The following is an 18,736-nucleotide window of genomic DNA, read 5'->3' as shown; positions in this document are numbered from 1 at the left end:
TGATGGGGATTGCATTGAATCCTTAGTTTTCTTTGCGTAATATGAACATTTTAACAATATTAAGTCTTCTCATCCATTAACATTGGATATCTTTTCATTTATTTGTGTCTTCTTTATTTCTTTTATTAGTATTTTGTCATTTTCAGTGTATGAGGTGTAATCAGACAATACGGTGGATGTTTAAATTTAAAACATTTATTACAATAAAAGACACATTACCATTAATCCCTCTCAAAGTACTCCCCCTCGCTTTGAACACACTTATCCCATCGTTCTTGCCACTTTCTGAAGTTCTGGAAGTCCTCTTTCTTGAGTGTCTTTGGTTGCACTGTCATGGCTGCTTCGGTGTCCTGAATCATTTTGAATTTGAAGAAGAGCCAGGAGTCGCACGGTGCCAGATCCAGTGAATAAGGTGGATGAGGATACACCATAATGTTTTATTTGACAGAAATTGCCGAACCAGAAGCAATGTGTGATACTGAGCTTTTCTGTTATGATCACAAAATATGGTAAATACTGCTGCCGAGTGCCATCCAACGAAAAGGCAGGGATCTTCACTATGGGAAGAACCTTAGTAACAGTGTGTGACAAGTTTCAGCTTGTTCGGTGCAATTGGGTTTGAGCTATGGTTGAGAGATTGTGTACTTTAAAGTGTGCCATAAATCATCCTCTATCATGACAACGCTCTGTGTCATACATCTCTTTTGGTACCGCATAAAATAGCTAATTACATTAGCTTATTTTCTTTTTAATGTCACTTATTCCTGATAATTGATATTTGTGATATTAACTTTAATTCTTTCTATTGTTTATTTTGCATAGTTTCAATAGTAGTATCTTTAAGTTCACAAATCATTTCTTCTACAATGTCTAATCATTAATCACAGATGTTGTTTTCATCTCTCGAAATTTGATTACACACACACACACACACACACACACACACAGAGGGTGCCCCCCAAAAAATATACACATTTTAAGAAAGGAAAAAACTGTATTAAAATTACGTTGATGGTAACTACCTTGAGCACCTCTTGTAATTGCAGAAGTCAAACCTGACTTGTATTCATCTTTTGTTATCGGTATATATTGAATATTACAGTTTTAATACAGTTTTTTCCTTTCTTAAAATGTGTGTACATTTTTTTGGCTCCCTCTGTGTGTGTGTGTGTGTGTGTGTGTGTGTGTGTGTGTAGTCTGATTAATTTTTTTGAAAAAATGAAATACAGTTATAAGTGTTTCAGTATCCCTGTATGTTAGTTCTAACATCTGTATCAGTTGTGGATCAGTTTCAATTGCTTATTTTTCTCTTCTCCTTATTGTTATATCTTCCTGCTTCTTTACACACCTGGTAGTGTTTGTTTGGATTCCAGACATTTTGATTTTTACCTAGTTGGGTAATATTTCTATATTCATATAGATCTTCTTGAGACTTTTTATTTTTCTTTTTTATTCTGGAATGTGATTAAATCATTTGGAAACAGTTCAGTCTTGGAAGACCTAGCTTTGCAAATTTGTTAGATGAGAGCTAGGCGGTGTTTAGCTGAGGGCTGATTATTTCCCACTAATAATGCAAGGCCCTTATGAGTACTCTGCCCAGTGCCCTGTGACTGAGGTGGTTTTCTAACCTGCCTAGTTGTTACAGGCACTGTTTCCAGCCTGGTATGAGCACTGAGTAATGTTCCCTCTAATCCTTTCAGGTGGTTCTTTCCCAGGCCTCAGGTAGTTTCATCACATGGTGTGCTAATCAGTACTTTGCTGAATATTCAAGTGTGCTTCTCTGCAGTTCTCTCTATCTGGTTCTCTGTCCTGTGAACTTAAATTGTCTTGGTCGTCCCAAAGTTTCAATTCTGTCTCTTCAACTCAGAAAATCTGCTGAGTTCTTCAGAGATTCTATCTCCCTGCACTGCAGATCTGAAATTCTCTTAAGGAATTAAGCTGGGTAATCATAGGGCTCACTTTGTTTGTTTCTTATCTCATAGGGATCACTGTTCTATGTTGCCCCATACCCAGTGAATTGAAAACTTATTGCATGTATTTTGTCCAGGTTTTTGGTCTTTTCTGACTCTTTCAGCTGGCAAAGTGTGTGTAGTACATATTCTTCCATCTTGGTTTGGAGAAGGAACTCACCTTCATTCTTTCAATAAACATTTATGTGCCAAAAAATGTGATTGTCCTTAGAAAATTAGAATACCACCTTTGTAGTGGACAAAAGAAAAAGAAAGCTGTTGCTGGAGTGGGCCAGCGGTATGCATGAGATATTGTGTCCAGTAGTGCTACCAAAAATCTTTCAAAAAATGAAGAAATCAGAGTTTAGTCATCTATAAATTTGACTCTAAACGATATGACACTGCAGGGGACATGACTCAGTCTCTATCTTCCATTTCTTTATAAGTTACAATAGTAGCTATGGTACATACAGACTCTCTGGCCTTCATTTTGTCATCTAGAACTTAGGGATGTTATAGTAGCTCCCCATGGGGTTCATAGTCGGAATTAAATGAGATCGTATCTGCAGTGCTGTTAGCTTCATGTCCAACACACAGTGCTCAAAAAGATTAGAAAATTTGTAATCTTTAAACATCCCTCACAGTTCTTTTACTGTTATTGAATTTGCAAAACGATCCACATTTGCTTTACCTCCAGCCATAATCCTTCATAATTATAACACCCACACAAACACACACACACACACACACACACACACACACACACACACCCTCTTCTCTGGAGACTTAAGAATAACTATTTTGCCTTTCCTAATAGTAATATTTAAGTTAGAGGCATCCAATTTCAGAGCTGGATGTGCACTTAATGACCATCTTATCCAATATCCACTTTCTTCAGAGGAGTGAGCTGCAATTTTGAGATATGAAGTGATGTGTTCTAGGTCACAGAGTTGGTTAGTAGTGGAATCAGGTCTCCAGATATTCATCCGGGTGCTTTTCCCACAAAACAGTGCACCCCTCTTCTCATTCTCCAGGCTTCTTTCAGTTCTGGTAAATTCTTTGACATTCAGAAATAGCAATTTCACAGAATATTATAACTGCACTTATACATTTATTCTACATAAAATTTCTACATAAAATTTATCCTCTTTGTGCTTATGATGTGTGTGTGTGTGTGTGTGTGTGTGTGTGTGTGTGTGTGTGTGTTGGGGTGAGGATGAAGGAAATGGGAAAGTCTAACCAGACTCCGTATGAACGAAATTGTCTGCTACAAAATAAGGTCAGACATAAGAGATCCTCAAGACCATCTTTACTTTATAGCTGATAAAGTTGTGACTCAGAGAATTTAAATGACTAGTCTTAGTTTGACATTTGGATAGCTAAATTTTGGGTAAGATCAAATTTAGTCTTGAGTACATTCCATTAAACACACTGTCTTTTCAATAGTTTGTAACTGCCTCCAAGATAGCTAACATGGATGATTACTACATATAGCATGGTGCAGCTACATCAAAATTCCTATATTTCCTTTAAAAAATAATTTTGGAGAAGTTAACAAGTCCATATGACTTTGGATATTAACACTATTAGTTACACTATCTTTTATTCCTTTTATTTTAAACATCTATCAACAACAATAAAAAAGTCCTTACGTTTAAGCGTTATGATGATAGTATGTATAGAAATAGTGCACATGAAAAATATTTAGAGGTCTATTGCTGTAATTCAGGCAGGTCTGGGAAGAGCCCACCAGCAAAGGGGGTAGAAAAGCTCTGAGAACAGGTCTGTGCAGAGGAAGAAGAAGAAGCCAGTTTTGGTTAGCCAGTCAGGAGACCTGACCAGTCAGAACACTGGTCTTTTTGGGATTGCTGTGTTGAAGACATCCTTGGGCCCCTGAGACAGTCTGGCAAAGGACTTTTTGAGTTCTCCTCCAGACCTTATCACAAATGGGACATCTATAATCCATCAAAGGACTCTCTGCTCATCACGCAGAACAGCTAAGAGACTTGTGCAAGGATTACTTGAAGGGCGCAGCTTAAGAGGCACAAGATTCAACAAACCCAGAGGCCAACTCCAGACCAAACCAGAGTACTACCGGTTTGACCTACAAGTGACACACCCAGAGGGAATTCTCTACAGGTACAAGAGCCCATAGAGGCCAAACCACATTTAAGTGGTCAGAGCCACTCTGCGGTGGGCAGAGCCAAGTCTCACAACTAGTCAGCCTAGGAGTTAACCCCACCTACTCACAAGCATAAAGCAATTAAAGATCTTCTTTAACAGGACAACATACACAACACAAGAGTCACCTTTGGAGCACACGCAGAGGAGAAGAACAAAGTAGTTCAAGTCAAATATAAAGGACACATACTACATAAGATAATCCAGCAAGAACTAAGAACTCTAGGGGATCTACCTAATACATCGAAGCAAACACAGAGAGTCAGCCAGAATGGGGAAACAAAGAAACATGTCCCAAATAAAAGAACAGAAGAAACCTCCAGAAATGGAACCAAATGAAACAGAGGTAACCAACCTATCAGAGACAGAGTTCAGAACACTGATGATAAGAATGTTTAAGGAGCTTAGAGACGACATAAAGAAGGATGTAGAAATCATAATGAACAACCAGTTAGAACTAAAGAACACAATTACCGAAATAAAGAACTCACTTGAAGGAATTAACAGCAGATTAGATGAAGCAGAGGATCGAATCAGCGACTTAGAAGACAAGTTAGCATTAGCAGAGATCACCCAAACAGAACAACAGAAAGAAAAAAGAATAAAAAACAATGAAGATGGTTTAAGAGACCTCTGGGATAACATCAAGCGCGACAACATGCGCATCATAGGAATACCAGAAGGTGAAGGGAGGAAGCAAGGGATTGAGAACATATTTGAAGTAATAATGTCTGAAAACTTCCCTAACCTGATGAAGGAAACCAACATACAAGCCCAGGAAGTGCAGAGAGTTCCAATCAGGATAAACCCAAACAGGTCCACACCAAGACACATTATAGTTAAAATGGCAAAGGTTAAAGACAAAGAGAGAATCCTAAAAGCAGCAAGAGAAAGAGGGTTACACATAAGGGAACTCCCATAAGACTATCAAATGACTTTCTACAGAAACATTGAAGGCCAGGAGGGAGTGGCAGGAGATACTCAAAGTGATGGAAAACAAAGGCCTATAACCTAGATTGCCTTATCCAGCAAGGCTATCATTTAAAGTTGATGGAGAGATAAAGAGCTTCCCAGAAAAGAATAAGCTAAAGGAATTTATTACCACCAAGCCAGCATTGCAAGAAATACTAAAAGGACTTCTGTAAATAGAAGAAAGATGAAAACAATCTAACTACAAATTTAAAAAGGCAATAGCTATGTACCTATCAATAATCACTTTAAATGTAAACAGATTAAATGCTCCAATCAAGAGACATAGGGTGGCTGAGTGGATAAGAAAGCAAGACCCTTGTATATGCTGTATACAAGAGACTCACCTCAGATCAAAAGACACATACAGGCTGAAAGTGAAGGGTTGGAGTAAGATATTTCATGCAAATGGAAATGAGAAAAAAGCTGGAGTTGCAATACTTATATCTGACAAAATAGACTTTAAAATGAAGAACATATTAAAAGACAAAGATGGGCACTATATAATAATAAAGGGATCAATCCAACAAGAGGACATAACCCTAGTAAACATCTATGCACCCAACATAGGAGCACCTAAATATATAAAACAGATATTGACTGACATAAAGACAGAGATCAACAGTAACACTATCATAGTAGGGGACTTCAACACACCTCTGACAACAAGGGACAGGTCTTCCAGACAGAAAATCAATATGGAAACAACGGCCTTAAATGACACATTGGACCACTTGGATTTAATCGATATTTTCAGAGCATTTCACCCCAAAGCTGCAGAATACACGTTCTTCTCAAGCACATGGAACATTTTCCAAGATAGACCATATGTTAGGCCACAAAACAAGTCTTCATAAATTTAAGAAAATTGAAATCATACCAATTGTCTTCTCTGACCACAGTGCTATGAAATTAGAAATGAACTACAGGAAAAAACTGGAAGACACACCAATTCATGGAGGCTGAATAACATGTTACTAAATAATGAATGGGTCAACCAGGAGATCAAGGAAGAAATCAAAAGATATCTCGAGACAAACGAAAATGAAAACACGACGACCCAAAATCTGTGGGATGCCGTGAAAGCAGTCCTAAGAGGGAAATTCATAGCATTGCAGGCCTACCTAAAGAAAAAAGAAACATCACTAATCAACAATTTATCTTCACACTTAAGGGATCTGGAAAAAGAACAGCAAAATAAGCCCAAAGGGAGTAAAAGGAAGGAGATAATAAAGATCAGAGCAGAAATAAATGAAATAGAAACCAGAAAAACAATACAAAAGATCAATGAATCCAAGAGTTGGTTCTTAGAGAAGATTAACAAAATTGACAAACCTTTAACCAGACTCATTAAAAAAAAGAGAGAGAGGACCCAAATTAATAAAATCAGAAATGAAAGAGGAGAAGTGACAACAGACACTGCATAAATACAAAAAATTTAAAAAATTACTATGAGCAACTATATGCCAACAAATTTGACAATCTGGAAGAAACGGACAATTTTCTAGAGGCATACAACCTTCCAAGGCTAACTAAAGAAGAAACAGAAAACCTGAATAGACTGATTACCACCAGGGAAATTGAATCAGTAATCAACAATCTCCCAACAAACAAAAGCCCTGGACCAGATGGCTTTACAGGTGAATTTTACCAAACGTTCAAAAAAGAATTATCACTTATTCTCCTCAAGCTCTTCCAAAACATCCAGAAAGAGGGAAGACTCCCAAACACATTTTACGAAGCCACTATCACCCTGATCCCAAAATCAGACAAAGACATCACAAAAAAAGAAAACTACAGGCCGACATCGCTAATAAACATAGATGCAAAAATCCTCAACAAAATATTAGCGAACAGAATTCAGCAATACATTAAAAAGATCATACACCATGATCAAGTGGGATTCATCCCTGGTGTGCAAAGGTGGTTCAACACCCGCAAATCAATTAATGTGGTACACCATATTAATAAAATGAAAAATAAAATCACATGATCATATCAATAGACGCAGAAAAAGCATTTGATAAAATCCAGCAGCCATTTATGATAAAAACCCTTAAGAAAGTGGGAATAGAGGGATCATATCTCAACATAATAAAGGCCATATATGATAAACCCACAGCTAACATCATACTCAATGGGGAAAAGCTAAAACCATTCCCCTTAAGATCAGGAACAAGCAAGGTTGCCCACTTTCTCCACTTCTATTCAACATAGTGCTGGAAGTTCTAGCCACAGCAATCAGACAAGAAAAAGAAATAAAAGGCATCCAAATCGGTAAGGAGGAAGTAAAATTGTCATTATATGCAGATGACATGATACTATATATAGAGAACCCTAAAGACTCCACCAAGAAACTATTAGAGCTGATAGATGATTTTAGTAAAGTAGCAGGATACAAAACTAATATTTAGAAATCAGTTGCATTTGTATATACCAATAATAAAACATCAGAAGGAGAAATTGAAAAAAAACAAAAAACAATCCCATTTACAATTGCTCCAAAGACTATAAAATACCTGGGAATAAATTTAACCAAAGAAGTAAAAGATCTGTACTCAGAAAATTATAAGACACTGAAGAAAGAAATGAAAGAAGATACAAATAGATGGAAACACATACCATGTTCATGGATAGGAAGAATTAATATAGTTAAAATGTCCATACTGCCTAAGGCAATATACATATTCAACGCAATTCCTATCAAACTACCAACGATGTTTTTCACAGAAATAGAACATATAATCCTAAAATTTATATGGGACCATAAAAGACCCCGGATAGCCTCAGCAATCTTGAGAAATAAGAACAAAGTGGGAGGTATAACAATACCTGACATCAAATTATACTACAAGGCTACAGTAATCAAAACAGCATGGTACTGGCATAAAAACAGACACATAGATCAATGGAACAGAATAGAGAGTCCAGAAATAAATCCATGCCTATATGGCCATTTAATCTATGACAATGGAAGCAAGAATGTACGGTGGGGTAAAGACAGTCTATTCAATAAATGGTGCTGGGAAACCTGGACAGACACATGCAAAAAAATGAAGCTGGACCACCTCCTTACACCATATACAAAAATAAATTCAAAATGGCTTAAAGACTTAAATGTAAGATCTGAAACCATAAAATTCCTAGAAGAAAATATAGGGAGAAACTTCACAGACATTACCCGGAGTAAGATTTTTACTGATATATCCTCTCTCATGAGGGAAGTAAGAGAAAAATAAACATGTGGGATTACATCAAACTAAAAAGTTTTTCACAGCAAAGGAAACCATCAATAAAACAAAAAGGGATCCTACTGAATGGGAAAAGATATTTGCCAATGATATATCTGATAAGGGGTTAATATCACAAATTTATAAAAACTCACTCAACTCAACTCCAAAAAAACAAACAACCCAATTACAAAATGGGCAGAGGACATGAAGAGACATTTTTCTAAAAAGGACACACAGATGGCAAACAGACATATGAAGAAATGCTCAACCTCACTAACCATCAGAGAAATGCAAATAAAAACCACAATGAGATACCACCTCACCCCAGTCAAAATGGCTATCATCAATAAATCAACAAACAACAAGTGCTGGCATGGATGTGGAGAAAAGGGAACCCTTGTGCACTGTTGGTGGGATTGCAGATTGGTGCAGCCACTATGGAAAACAGTATGGAGGTATCTCAAAAATCTGAAAATGGAACTACCTTATGATCCAGCAATTCCACTCCTAGGTATCTATCTGGAGAAATCCAAAACTCTAATTCAAAAATCTTTATGCACTCCTATGTTTATTGCAGCACTATACACAATAGCCAAGACATGGAAACAACCGAAATGCCCATCGGTAGATGACTGGATTAAGAAACTGTGGTACATTTATACAATGGAGTATTACGCAGCCATAAAGAAGAAAGAAATCTTACCATTTGCAACAACATGGATGGACCTAGAGAACATTATGTTAAGTGAAATAAGTCATACAGAGAAATACAAATACCACATGATGTATGGAATCTAAAGAAAAGAATAAGTGAATGAACTAATCAGAAACAGTTTTGGAGACATAGAGGAAAAACTGAGGGTTGCTAGATGGGAGGGGGGGTGGGGATAAGGGGTTAGGTTAGGGGATTAGAAAACAGTCGGTAACCACAAGATGGCCACGGGGTTTTGAAAATTAATTTGGAGAATGTAATCAATAATGTTGTAAAAATTTTGTAGGGTATCTGATGGACACTTGTCCCATTTGGGAGACCACCTCAGGGATGATGTAGATGCCTGATCACTGCACTGTACACCTGAAGCTGAAGCTGAACAATAATGAATGCCAACTATAATTATATATATATATATGTATATGTATATGTATATGTATATGTATATGTATATATGTATGTGTATGTGTATGTATATGTATATGTATATATGTATGTATGTATGTATGTATGTATGTATGTATATACTTACAAGAAGCGGAGTACAGCATTAGGAATAGAGACAGTGGAAATGTAATGGCTCTGTGCGATGTCAGAGGGATAGTGGATGGGGGGGGTTCACACAGTGTGAGGGATATAAATGATAAACGTCTAAGTGTTACTTTGTCTTGTGCACCTGAAACTAATAAAAAAAAAAATATTTGGAGTTAGATTTTGACTTTAGGTGATCTTCGTCAATGAGACAGTTTTTTTTATGACTTTACAAATATTTTACAACATACAAATTATCTTGCAATAGAAGTAAGAATTTTATTACATCACAAATGTATATTATATGAATCCAAAATTGGATGCTGCTAAATCATTGACAATCTGATTTTCAGAATGATTATGTGATTGCAACTCCATGAATAATAATTTTTTTGGTAGTGGATTGGTTATTGTTTTAAAAGTGAATTCATCATTTTCTTGACTGTGTCTTATCCTTGGATCCTTGGGGGTAAATTTTTAGTACAGCACATGGGGATTTATCTATGTGAGTCCCATTAGTGTGAAACGGAGTTTTGCAGCTAAATCCGTGAGCTGAGCAGTTGCTCTTTAATGTTATTTTAATATTTGATGGTTATTGCAGGGCTGTCAAGCTGGGACTGTTTCAATGAGAGAGATTTCCAGAACTTATGAGAGAGATTTGAAACATCTATTCAGAGAATATTGCAATATCCTTAGTTATAAGGAGAACATTTTTTATGGAGAAACACTCTAGTTCAAAAGAGAGTTTCCTTTTAATTGTGGAAAATATGAGACTGAGATAACTGATTTCTTATTTTTATTAGAATTATTCAAAGGATTCATTAAATTGCTTTTGTGTGGTAACTTAGATATTAATTTGGTGACATTTTAATGGAGTATTAGATAAAGTCAGGAATCAAGGAGTTTTTGTTTTTTGTTTGCAAATACTAATTGTTACCATTAATTTTATAATTTAAAAAAATTACTGGCACTCGACTTTCCTTAAAATTCTGTAGACAAAATTTACCGAGATACTAGTATGTGAAGAAATTTCTATGAAGAATCAATTGTCTTGAATACAAATTAGATTAGTTGTGTTAGGGAAGTATGCTACTATAAGGAATACACAGCTGCATTCTTGCCATTGGGCATTTCCCTAAATGTCTGGTGACCCCCAAGGAGTCAGTATAGGGCTGTGCTTTGTTGAAGGTTGAGAACATCTGGACTTCAGTCCTTAAAATATACCCCATATTTTTGATCAATTCTAAGGAACATATAACCTATGTATGAGGTAGCCCAAAAAGTCACCCAAAGTCACCAAAGAGAAGCTTTGGAAAGACTCAAATGTAAAAAAAAAAAAAAAAAAAAAAAGAAGGAGAAGAAGAAAAACTGAATTTATCCATCACTTATCTCTCCTTTCTCCTGAAAGTTCAAATTTGTCTTCTCTTCTCTCACGCAACTTGTAAATCTGTAGAAGTTTCCACATCCAGCAAGCCAACCACCCTTTCCACCATGGAGCTCTCCCTTCTAGCTATGTTCTCAATTCCCTCCTTCCATTTACCACCCAACACCTTGAAGGAGCCACCTACCTTCTCAGTGCCCTCTTCTACTTCTTTCTGGCTCCTTCTGGTGACCTCTTCTCAGTGTACCTCTGACTTGTCCACTCAAGACATAGTAAATCTAACACCCCCCCACCTTTTTTTTTTTTAATGTGCTTCAATGTCTGTCATTAGCGTTCCCATTGACTTGATGCCCTCTTGTCTCTGTTCACCCTGTGAACTCCTCAATGTTTGTAAGTATTGGCTCAGTTGCACCCTGCTCAAGGCAGCCTTCTCGGATTCCCCCAGGCTAAATTATTTCTTTCCTCCTCTGTGCTCTCAAAGTACTTTGTTCCTGTCTCCATTAGGACAGGTATCATATCATAGTGTCATTTATCTTTCTAAGTACCTGTCTGCAACACTGGCCTGTGAAATCCTCAGTGTCAAACACTCCGCCTTATTCATCCTGGTACCAGTCCTCAGTCATGTCTTGAAGTGACTCATATCGAAAAGCCAACATTTTGTACAAAGTGCTACAAGATCATTCCTAGAAAATGTGACCATAAAGATAAATGTTTTCATTAAAGTTACGGCTTTTTATATTTGAAGTCTGGGTTTTAGAGAATAAAATATTGTCTCCTAAAAGCTAGTTTTCACAATACTGTTTGGAGGACCAAATATTAAAATTCTTGTAAAAATCTTTTATAACCCACATATAGACATACAAATGTTAATCTTCATTAATATTAATACTGCTACTCAAACTGTGATTCCTACAGTTACTACTGCTATAGCTATTGCTATACAATTGTTTTTAAAAGAAATTTGTCTCACTGTTGTGAGGATTTGGTCCCACTATAATGCAAGTTGATCTTACCTCCCAAAGCAAGTATTTTCTGATTTATTTTTTGCAGGTATTTTTGTTGATGATATGAACTCCTTTGCTTTTGTTATCATTTCTTGTTGCAGTAAAATTAAACAGTTTTCCTTGAACTCTATATTTATTGGTGTTTTTTTAAAAAAAATAAGCAAAGAAGTGTTTGTCATTTCTTTCTTAAATATGTTCATCCAAATACGATTTCTCCTTTTACCTTCATAAGATCTGTTCTCACCAAATGTAATCCTGGATATATATAATCTCAGATTCAGGCAGGACTGGTGGCCTTCAACAGTGAGACTACTTTATGATGGCAAAAAGTATTTTAGTTAGTCTCTCCCCTTTTAATTTCTGTCACAAGCCTGCTTTACTCCCTTGTTTCCCAGTGGATGCATTGCTGTTTGATTTCAATTAAAAATGAAATGTCAGCATTTCAGGCTGCGTTGTGCTGCTCTACGGTGCACACGATTCCAGCTCATCAGGGAGAAGGCAACATTGGAAGAAACCCAGTTGGGATGGAAAAGTAGATTTCTGTTTCATGTTTTCATTAGAAATATGAACTAGAATGTATTCTTCAAGGCCTCTATTTAAAGGAAAAATCTGTGGCAACAGGTTTCCCAATTCCCATATCATTCTTTATCTTCAGTTTATCTGGAGGTTTCCTCTATTAGATCATATTTTCCTTATTCCCAAGTTAAATTTATCTAGAAACATCCCACCTTGTTTTGTGTGTGTGTATGAATACTATGTACTGTTTTTTGAAAAGCCCTAAAGATTGGTGAAGTATTTGCGGTTCTTTAAAAAGCTGATTATGTTAAAGATAGTATTTTATGGGTGTTCCGAGAGAAATTCCCATGCTTCAATTTTTGATGATCTTAGACTTGACGTATAAAACTTCAAATGTATGTGAAACTTCGGGAGAGTTAGCATCATTCTGCTTCTCCTCTCTCGAGGAAAGGGGCATATGTAGGTAGTTATGGGAACGCATAGGCAGTGATGACAGCTTGACCAGGAGTGTAAAATGTATGATAACGTGATCACTTCTGAAAGTTTCAACACGAGATCTATAATATTTCCTGAAGTGCTAGCGTCTGGAAAAGGGAATGTTTTTCTACTTAAAAACAAATAATATGTTTTTCCAATTTTTTTTGTAAGAGAAAAATGATGAAAGAATGTGCTTTTTGAATGTATCACATTTGGCAATAGAGGACATCGTGTTGGAGAAGCACAGACTGCATAGCCAAATTTCATATGAAATCTAATCACTAAACTCTGAAATAACCTGGCAATAATTTCTGAATATTGACAAAAACATTGAATAACAACAGCAAAAATTGACCCTTTCTTTAGTGCCAAACATTAGCTAATTGATGTGGTTCCAGTGTAGAAGGTTGGAAGGGAATGACCTGTGAATGGTAACTCTTGCTGTTAGAAAAAAACATAACTGTTTTTCAGCCCTGCTTCATATTTGGTTATAGACTTTTGCTCAGAAGGAATGACTCTAGCTTGTTCCATTCCGTGACTTCTCTTTCCATTATTCTCAAAGTGTGCTGGTGCTAAATTCTGTGTGTGCTTCTTGTGAACGTGTCCGAAAGAATTTAGTCAACAAGCATATTAAGCATTGACTATGGGCTAGCTACTGTGTGAAGTACTAGAGAGGAATGCCATAGTATTCCTGGGATCACAGGCTTTAGGGTCCCGTAGGAGGAACAGTCAGGCACACACATACACGAAGGAAGGTGTCGTATATGTCTCAGAATGGTTTCTGTGGGTACAATGACAACACACGAAGGGAGTGGTCAAGTGTACACAGGAGAGCCAGGAAAGCTTTCATAGAGGGCGCGGGAGCCAGTGTTTTCTAATAGTCATCACTTCTAAGGCTAAGTGCCTGTTTTCAGGACTTGGTAGTGATAGGTGACCTTGGCTTTACTTTCTTTTCTTTTTTTAAAGATATAATTGATATATAATATTGTATAAGTTCAAGTTGTACCTGTTGATTTGATACATTTATATATTGAAATCTGATTACCACCATGACATTAGTGAACACTCCTGTCACATCATATACCGTGCTTCCCTGAATATAAGACCTAGCCGGACAATAAGCTCTAATGCGTCGTTTGGAGCAAAAATTAATATAAGACATGCTCTTATTTTACTATAAGACCAGGTATAATATAATATAATATAAAATATAATATAATATAATATAATATATAATGTAATATAGGTAATATAATATAGGTAATATAATATAATATAATATAATATAATATAATATAATATAATATAATATAATATAATATAATATAATATAATATAAAGACCCGGTCTTATATTAATTTTTGCTCCAAAAGACGCAGTAGAGCTGATTGTCTGGCTAGGTCTTATTTTCAGGGAAACATGGTAATTATCAACTCTTTTTTGTGGTGAGAATATTTAAGATCTAGAGTCTTAGCAACATTGACATATATAATACAATATAATTCATTATACTCACTGTGCTGTGTATTAGATCTCCAGAATTTAGAGATCCAGAATTAGATCTCCAAATTTGCAAATTTGTACCCTTTAACAACATCTCCCCATTTTCCCCAATCCCCCACCTCTGGCAACCACATTCTACTCTTTGTTTCTATTGGTTAGATTCCACGTATGAGTGTCATCACATAGTGCTTGTCTTTCTCTGTCTAACTTACTTCACTTAGCATAAATGCCCTCAGGATTCATCCATGTTGTCTCAAATGGCAGAATTTCCTTTTTTCTCATGGCTAAATAATATTCCATTGTCTATATGTACCACATTCTTTATCCGCTCATCCGTTGATGGATACTTAGGTTTTTCCATATTTTGGCTATTGTAAACAATGCTGCAGTGAACTTGGGAGTCCATGTATCTTTTTTTCACTTTGGATATATACCAAGAAGTGGGATTGCTGGATCATGTGGTAATTCCTTTGATGGAGGGAACATTATTGAAACTTCTCTAGGATCTGGATGACATAAGGAAGGGAGGCCTAACTCGTGTGTGTGTGTGTGTGTGTGTGTGTGTGTGTGTGTGTGTGTGTGAGACAATTTGAGGGAGGCACCTGATTTAGCTACTAATATTACAATAATACACCTTCAGTTACACCCCTGCTTTCCTTATTTCAGCTTTCACACTTGAGGCTGAACATGATAGAATCTAGCTATTTTTTAAAAACTTAAAATTTTTTTTATTGAATTGACACCTATTATTTTAATAACATTTTCCCCACTAATATAGAGTTAACTTATTTTAAATGTCATGTCTGAGGGGACGCCCCTCTTTCATTATTCATTGAAAACTCTTGGAAAAATTAAATACTAGATATGTCCATGAGCTAAATATTAAGTATTGGTGGTTATTAAAAGACATGTTTGGAGGTAGATTTTTATATGAAATAAGCATAATGATATCCTAGGTTGATGTGGAAAATATTTATCTGGACTGCAATTAACCACAATTTTACATCCTTGAAATAAGCTGTAAAATATTTAGATCAATCTACAAACGAACATTTTTTTCGTATGTCTGCAAAATATCTGTTTGGTCAATGACAGAAATAAGTATGGACTTGAGGCTGACTAATGGTCAACATCACTTAATTCCCTGAAAACAGTAATGCATATGTAGTAAAAAGACAGACTGGACAATAGCATGGGATAATCTTTTAGAAAAGTATACACAACTCAACAGATTTCAAAAGAATTGAGGATAAAACATTTTGCTAAATCTTTCTTCATAAATTTATGTCAGTAGTAAATAATTTTATAAGTATATAATAAAGTTCCCTTATAATAATTGTTGTATGCAGCATAGCATTTGAGGCCTTATTATATTTTATATAATGATCCTATAGAAAAATATGTGTATGACATATGTATTCATTTCAATTTGGAAAAACTTTCACGAGCCCACAAATGTCTGGAAAATTCATGGCAGGGCCGACTGATATATTTGGTATGCTGACAAGAGGGTGAGATCACGATGAGTGGGGCAATCTGGTTGTCCCGTGTAAACATAAAAATGATGCCGATATTTTCAGCTCTGGCAAAGCATTGGCTATCAGCCTCCTACATTAGAATATCTGGATGGTCACGATGGACACGAGCGAAGCTACCTGTAGGGACGTCTACCGTATAAGTCACGCTGTCATAAGCCTTTTGTCCAAGTGGCAAAAAATATATATATATAATACAGGAAATAGTCAAAGCTTCTCTTCTAAAATAAGATGTAAGATGCTACCATGCTTGGGCACTAAAATAAAATCAATGCGATTCATAAAAAGGGCAAACGAAGTACGGAATTTGGATAAGTGCACATTTGTGTGTAGCTACTGTCAGAGTGGGTTGTTGTCCCAGTTGGACAGGACCGTGAAGGTCTAGTATCGTGCTTGAAGCCAGCTTTGAAAGCACAAAGCTGTTCTTCATAGAAGCACAGAGGAGGCTAATAAAAGCAGGGGAGTGAAATCTATCTAAAAACTTTTCTGTGAAAGCACTCCCTTAAACTAAAGTCATAAACCATGCACAATAGAAATATGAGACAAAAGTCACTAATCTGCTTCCATAATCATGGACCACAGGGCTTTTGTAAAACAAATGATTTCGAAGTGCTTAGGGTCAAAGTGGAAGAAAAGGCATTTTATCAAACTTGTTCAGGGGGAGAAAGGACCTCCAAGTAAATGTCGTGTCCTTGGCTCATGTATCATTCTTAGGGAATTCTTTAGGCCTTTCTAAGATTTCACTGCATGTTCACCACATCTGGGTAATTTAAACCATTTTGACGACCATCTGAAGATATTTGTGTTTTCAGCCAAAGTAAAGCGTTTTAAAGTTTTAAAAAATGACTCTAATATGTCATTCATTTAAAACATAAAGGGCTGGAAATAATAGGCTAATTTCATTGAAACTTTGCATTGCTTAATAGTGTGTTAGACAATTATAACATTTAATTACTTGAGAAGAGCAGGCTTTAAAAGTTGTATACTACTTGGGGGAATAATTGAATTAACAAAATTTTACCGTGTTAACTATAATGGCATTAAGTTCTGATCATTATCATGAATAATAAGAATTTGTTGGTTACATGTTATCACAATGGCACTCTGCTAGACACTGGGAATTCAAAAAACAATGGAGAGGTCCCTGGGCCTTCATCAATAATATGCCAAGAATACCAAGTCTGTGGCAGAAAAGAAAGGAAATATGCCAGGTGAAATATATGAGCATGTCAGAAGTTCAGGGGAAGGGGTAAGTGTTACAGGCTGATTTGTGGAAAGCATGTTGAAATTCAATCAACATTCAGTAGCGTTCATTTATTCTAGAAATAGCTATTAAATGCCTCGTGTGTGCAGAGGCTCTCACCAGGAGCTCAGGATGCTTACCTCTCTTCTCTTTTGGAGGTTATAGCTCAGCACAAGAAATGTTATCAAATAGTCCAAGATACATTGTATAAACAAAAGATCCCTAAGGCTGTGAGACCGTTTAAGTTGAGAGCTGAACTCCTCTGAGGGAGCAAGGAAATTTTCCTGGAGAAAATGGCAGTTGATTTGTGATCTACAGAATGAGTGATGGCTAACTGGGCAAAGTGTCGGGGAAGAGGAGTAATCCAGGCAGGGCCATCAGCATATTCAAAGACTTTGTGCTGTTCAAGAAGAGGAAAGAAGCCACAGTGGACAAAGGACCCAGAGAAAGGGGGCATGACAGAAAGTTCGGGAGCGGTGAGCAGCATCAGGACGTGTAGGGCCTTGTGGGACACATGAAAGATTTCTGTCGTTATTTTAACAGCAATGAGAAGGGACTTACATAAGACATGATGTCATTAAATCAGTATTCAGCAAACATTAGCTGCAGGGTGAAGAAATGGTGGTAGGCATGCTAGAATGAATGAAGGCGGATAAAGTCAAAGACAGTACCAGTAGTCCAGGGAAGAGGTGACAGCACTTTGGATTAGAGTGAGGACAGTGGAGATGAAGCGAAGTGGACAGAGACGTGTGACAAGTGACAGAGCAGGTGAGGGAGTCATTCCTATCTGTTCCAAACACATAGACGTGCTTAGGATATACGAGTATAGCTGAGCTTGAAAGCCAGAGGGAAATGGACACGTGCCAGAATGTGGCACACTGGGTTCTGAGAGTAGATGAGTGAGCTAAGGAACAACGTTTAATGCTTGTGCTGGCAGTGCAGTTGGTACCAGTAGTAGCCGTTACTCCATTTGCAGTTTTTTCCCAAAGCGTGTGTAACCAGATCTACACCCTTACAGACACGCAAGTACCTGCTGGCCAGCACACCTTCCTCAAATGTATTCATTTCAGTTCTGCAGGTTCCCTTCTCTAAACTTCTAAATTTTAATAATCCTAATCTCATCCTTTTGTTCCCCTAACCCTAGGGGTGATAGCCCCCTCCTGCACTCCCTGTCTCCATATCTCTGTGCCTCCTGGTTATCTTTGCCTGATTAACAGTTCTTTAGATTAACTTCTGCCTGTTCAAATCACTGGTGTGGGTTCTGTCTCTGGACTGGACCCTGACTGATACGGAGAAACCAGAGAGAGTAGTCAAAAGGAGACCACGGCCGAGAGCGTTGGAGAGTGGGCGAGCAGTTTAAGGCCTCAGTCTGTAAAAATCACACCAAGTCTTAGGTAGGATAAATAAAAACAAATCCATCTGGGGGCTCAAGGATGCAGAGAAAAATCTCAAAAGCTATCAGGGAAGGATAGCTTAATGCCAAAGAATGCTGTTCTGACAGC

This window comes from Rhinolophus sinicus, linkage group LG09 (genome assembly GCF_036562045.2).
Source record: "Rhinolophus sinicus isolate RSC01 linkage group LG09, ASM3656204v1, whole genome shotgun sequence".
Classification (NCBI taxonomy): domain Eukaryota; kingdom Metazoa; phylum Chordata; class Mammalia; order Chiroptera; family Rhinolophidae; genus Rhinolophus; species Rhinolophus sinicus.
This window is presented reverse-complemented; position numbering follows the sequence as displayed.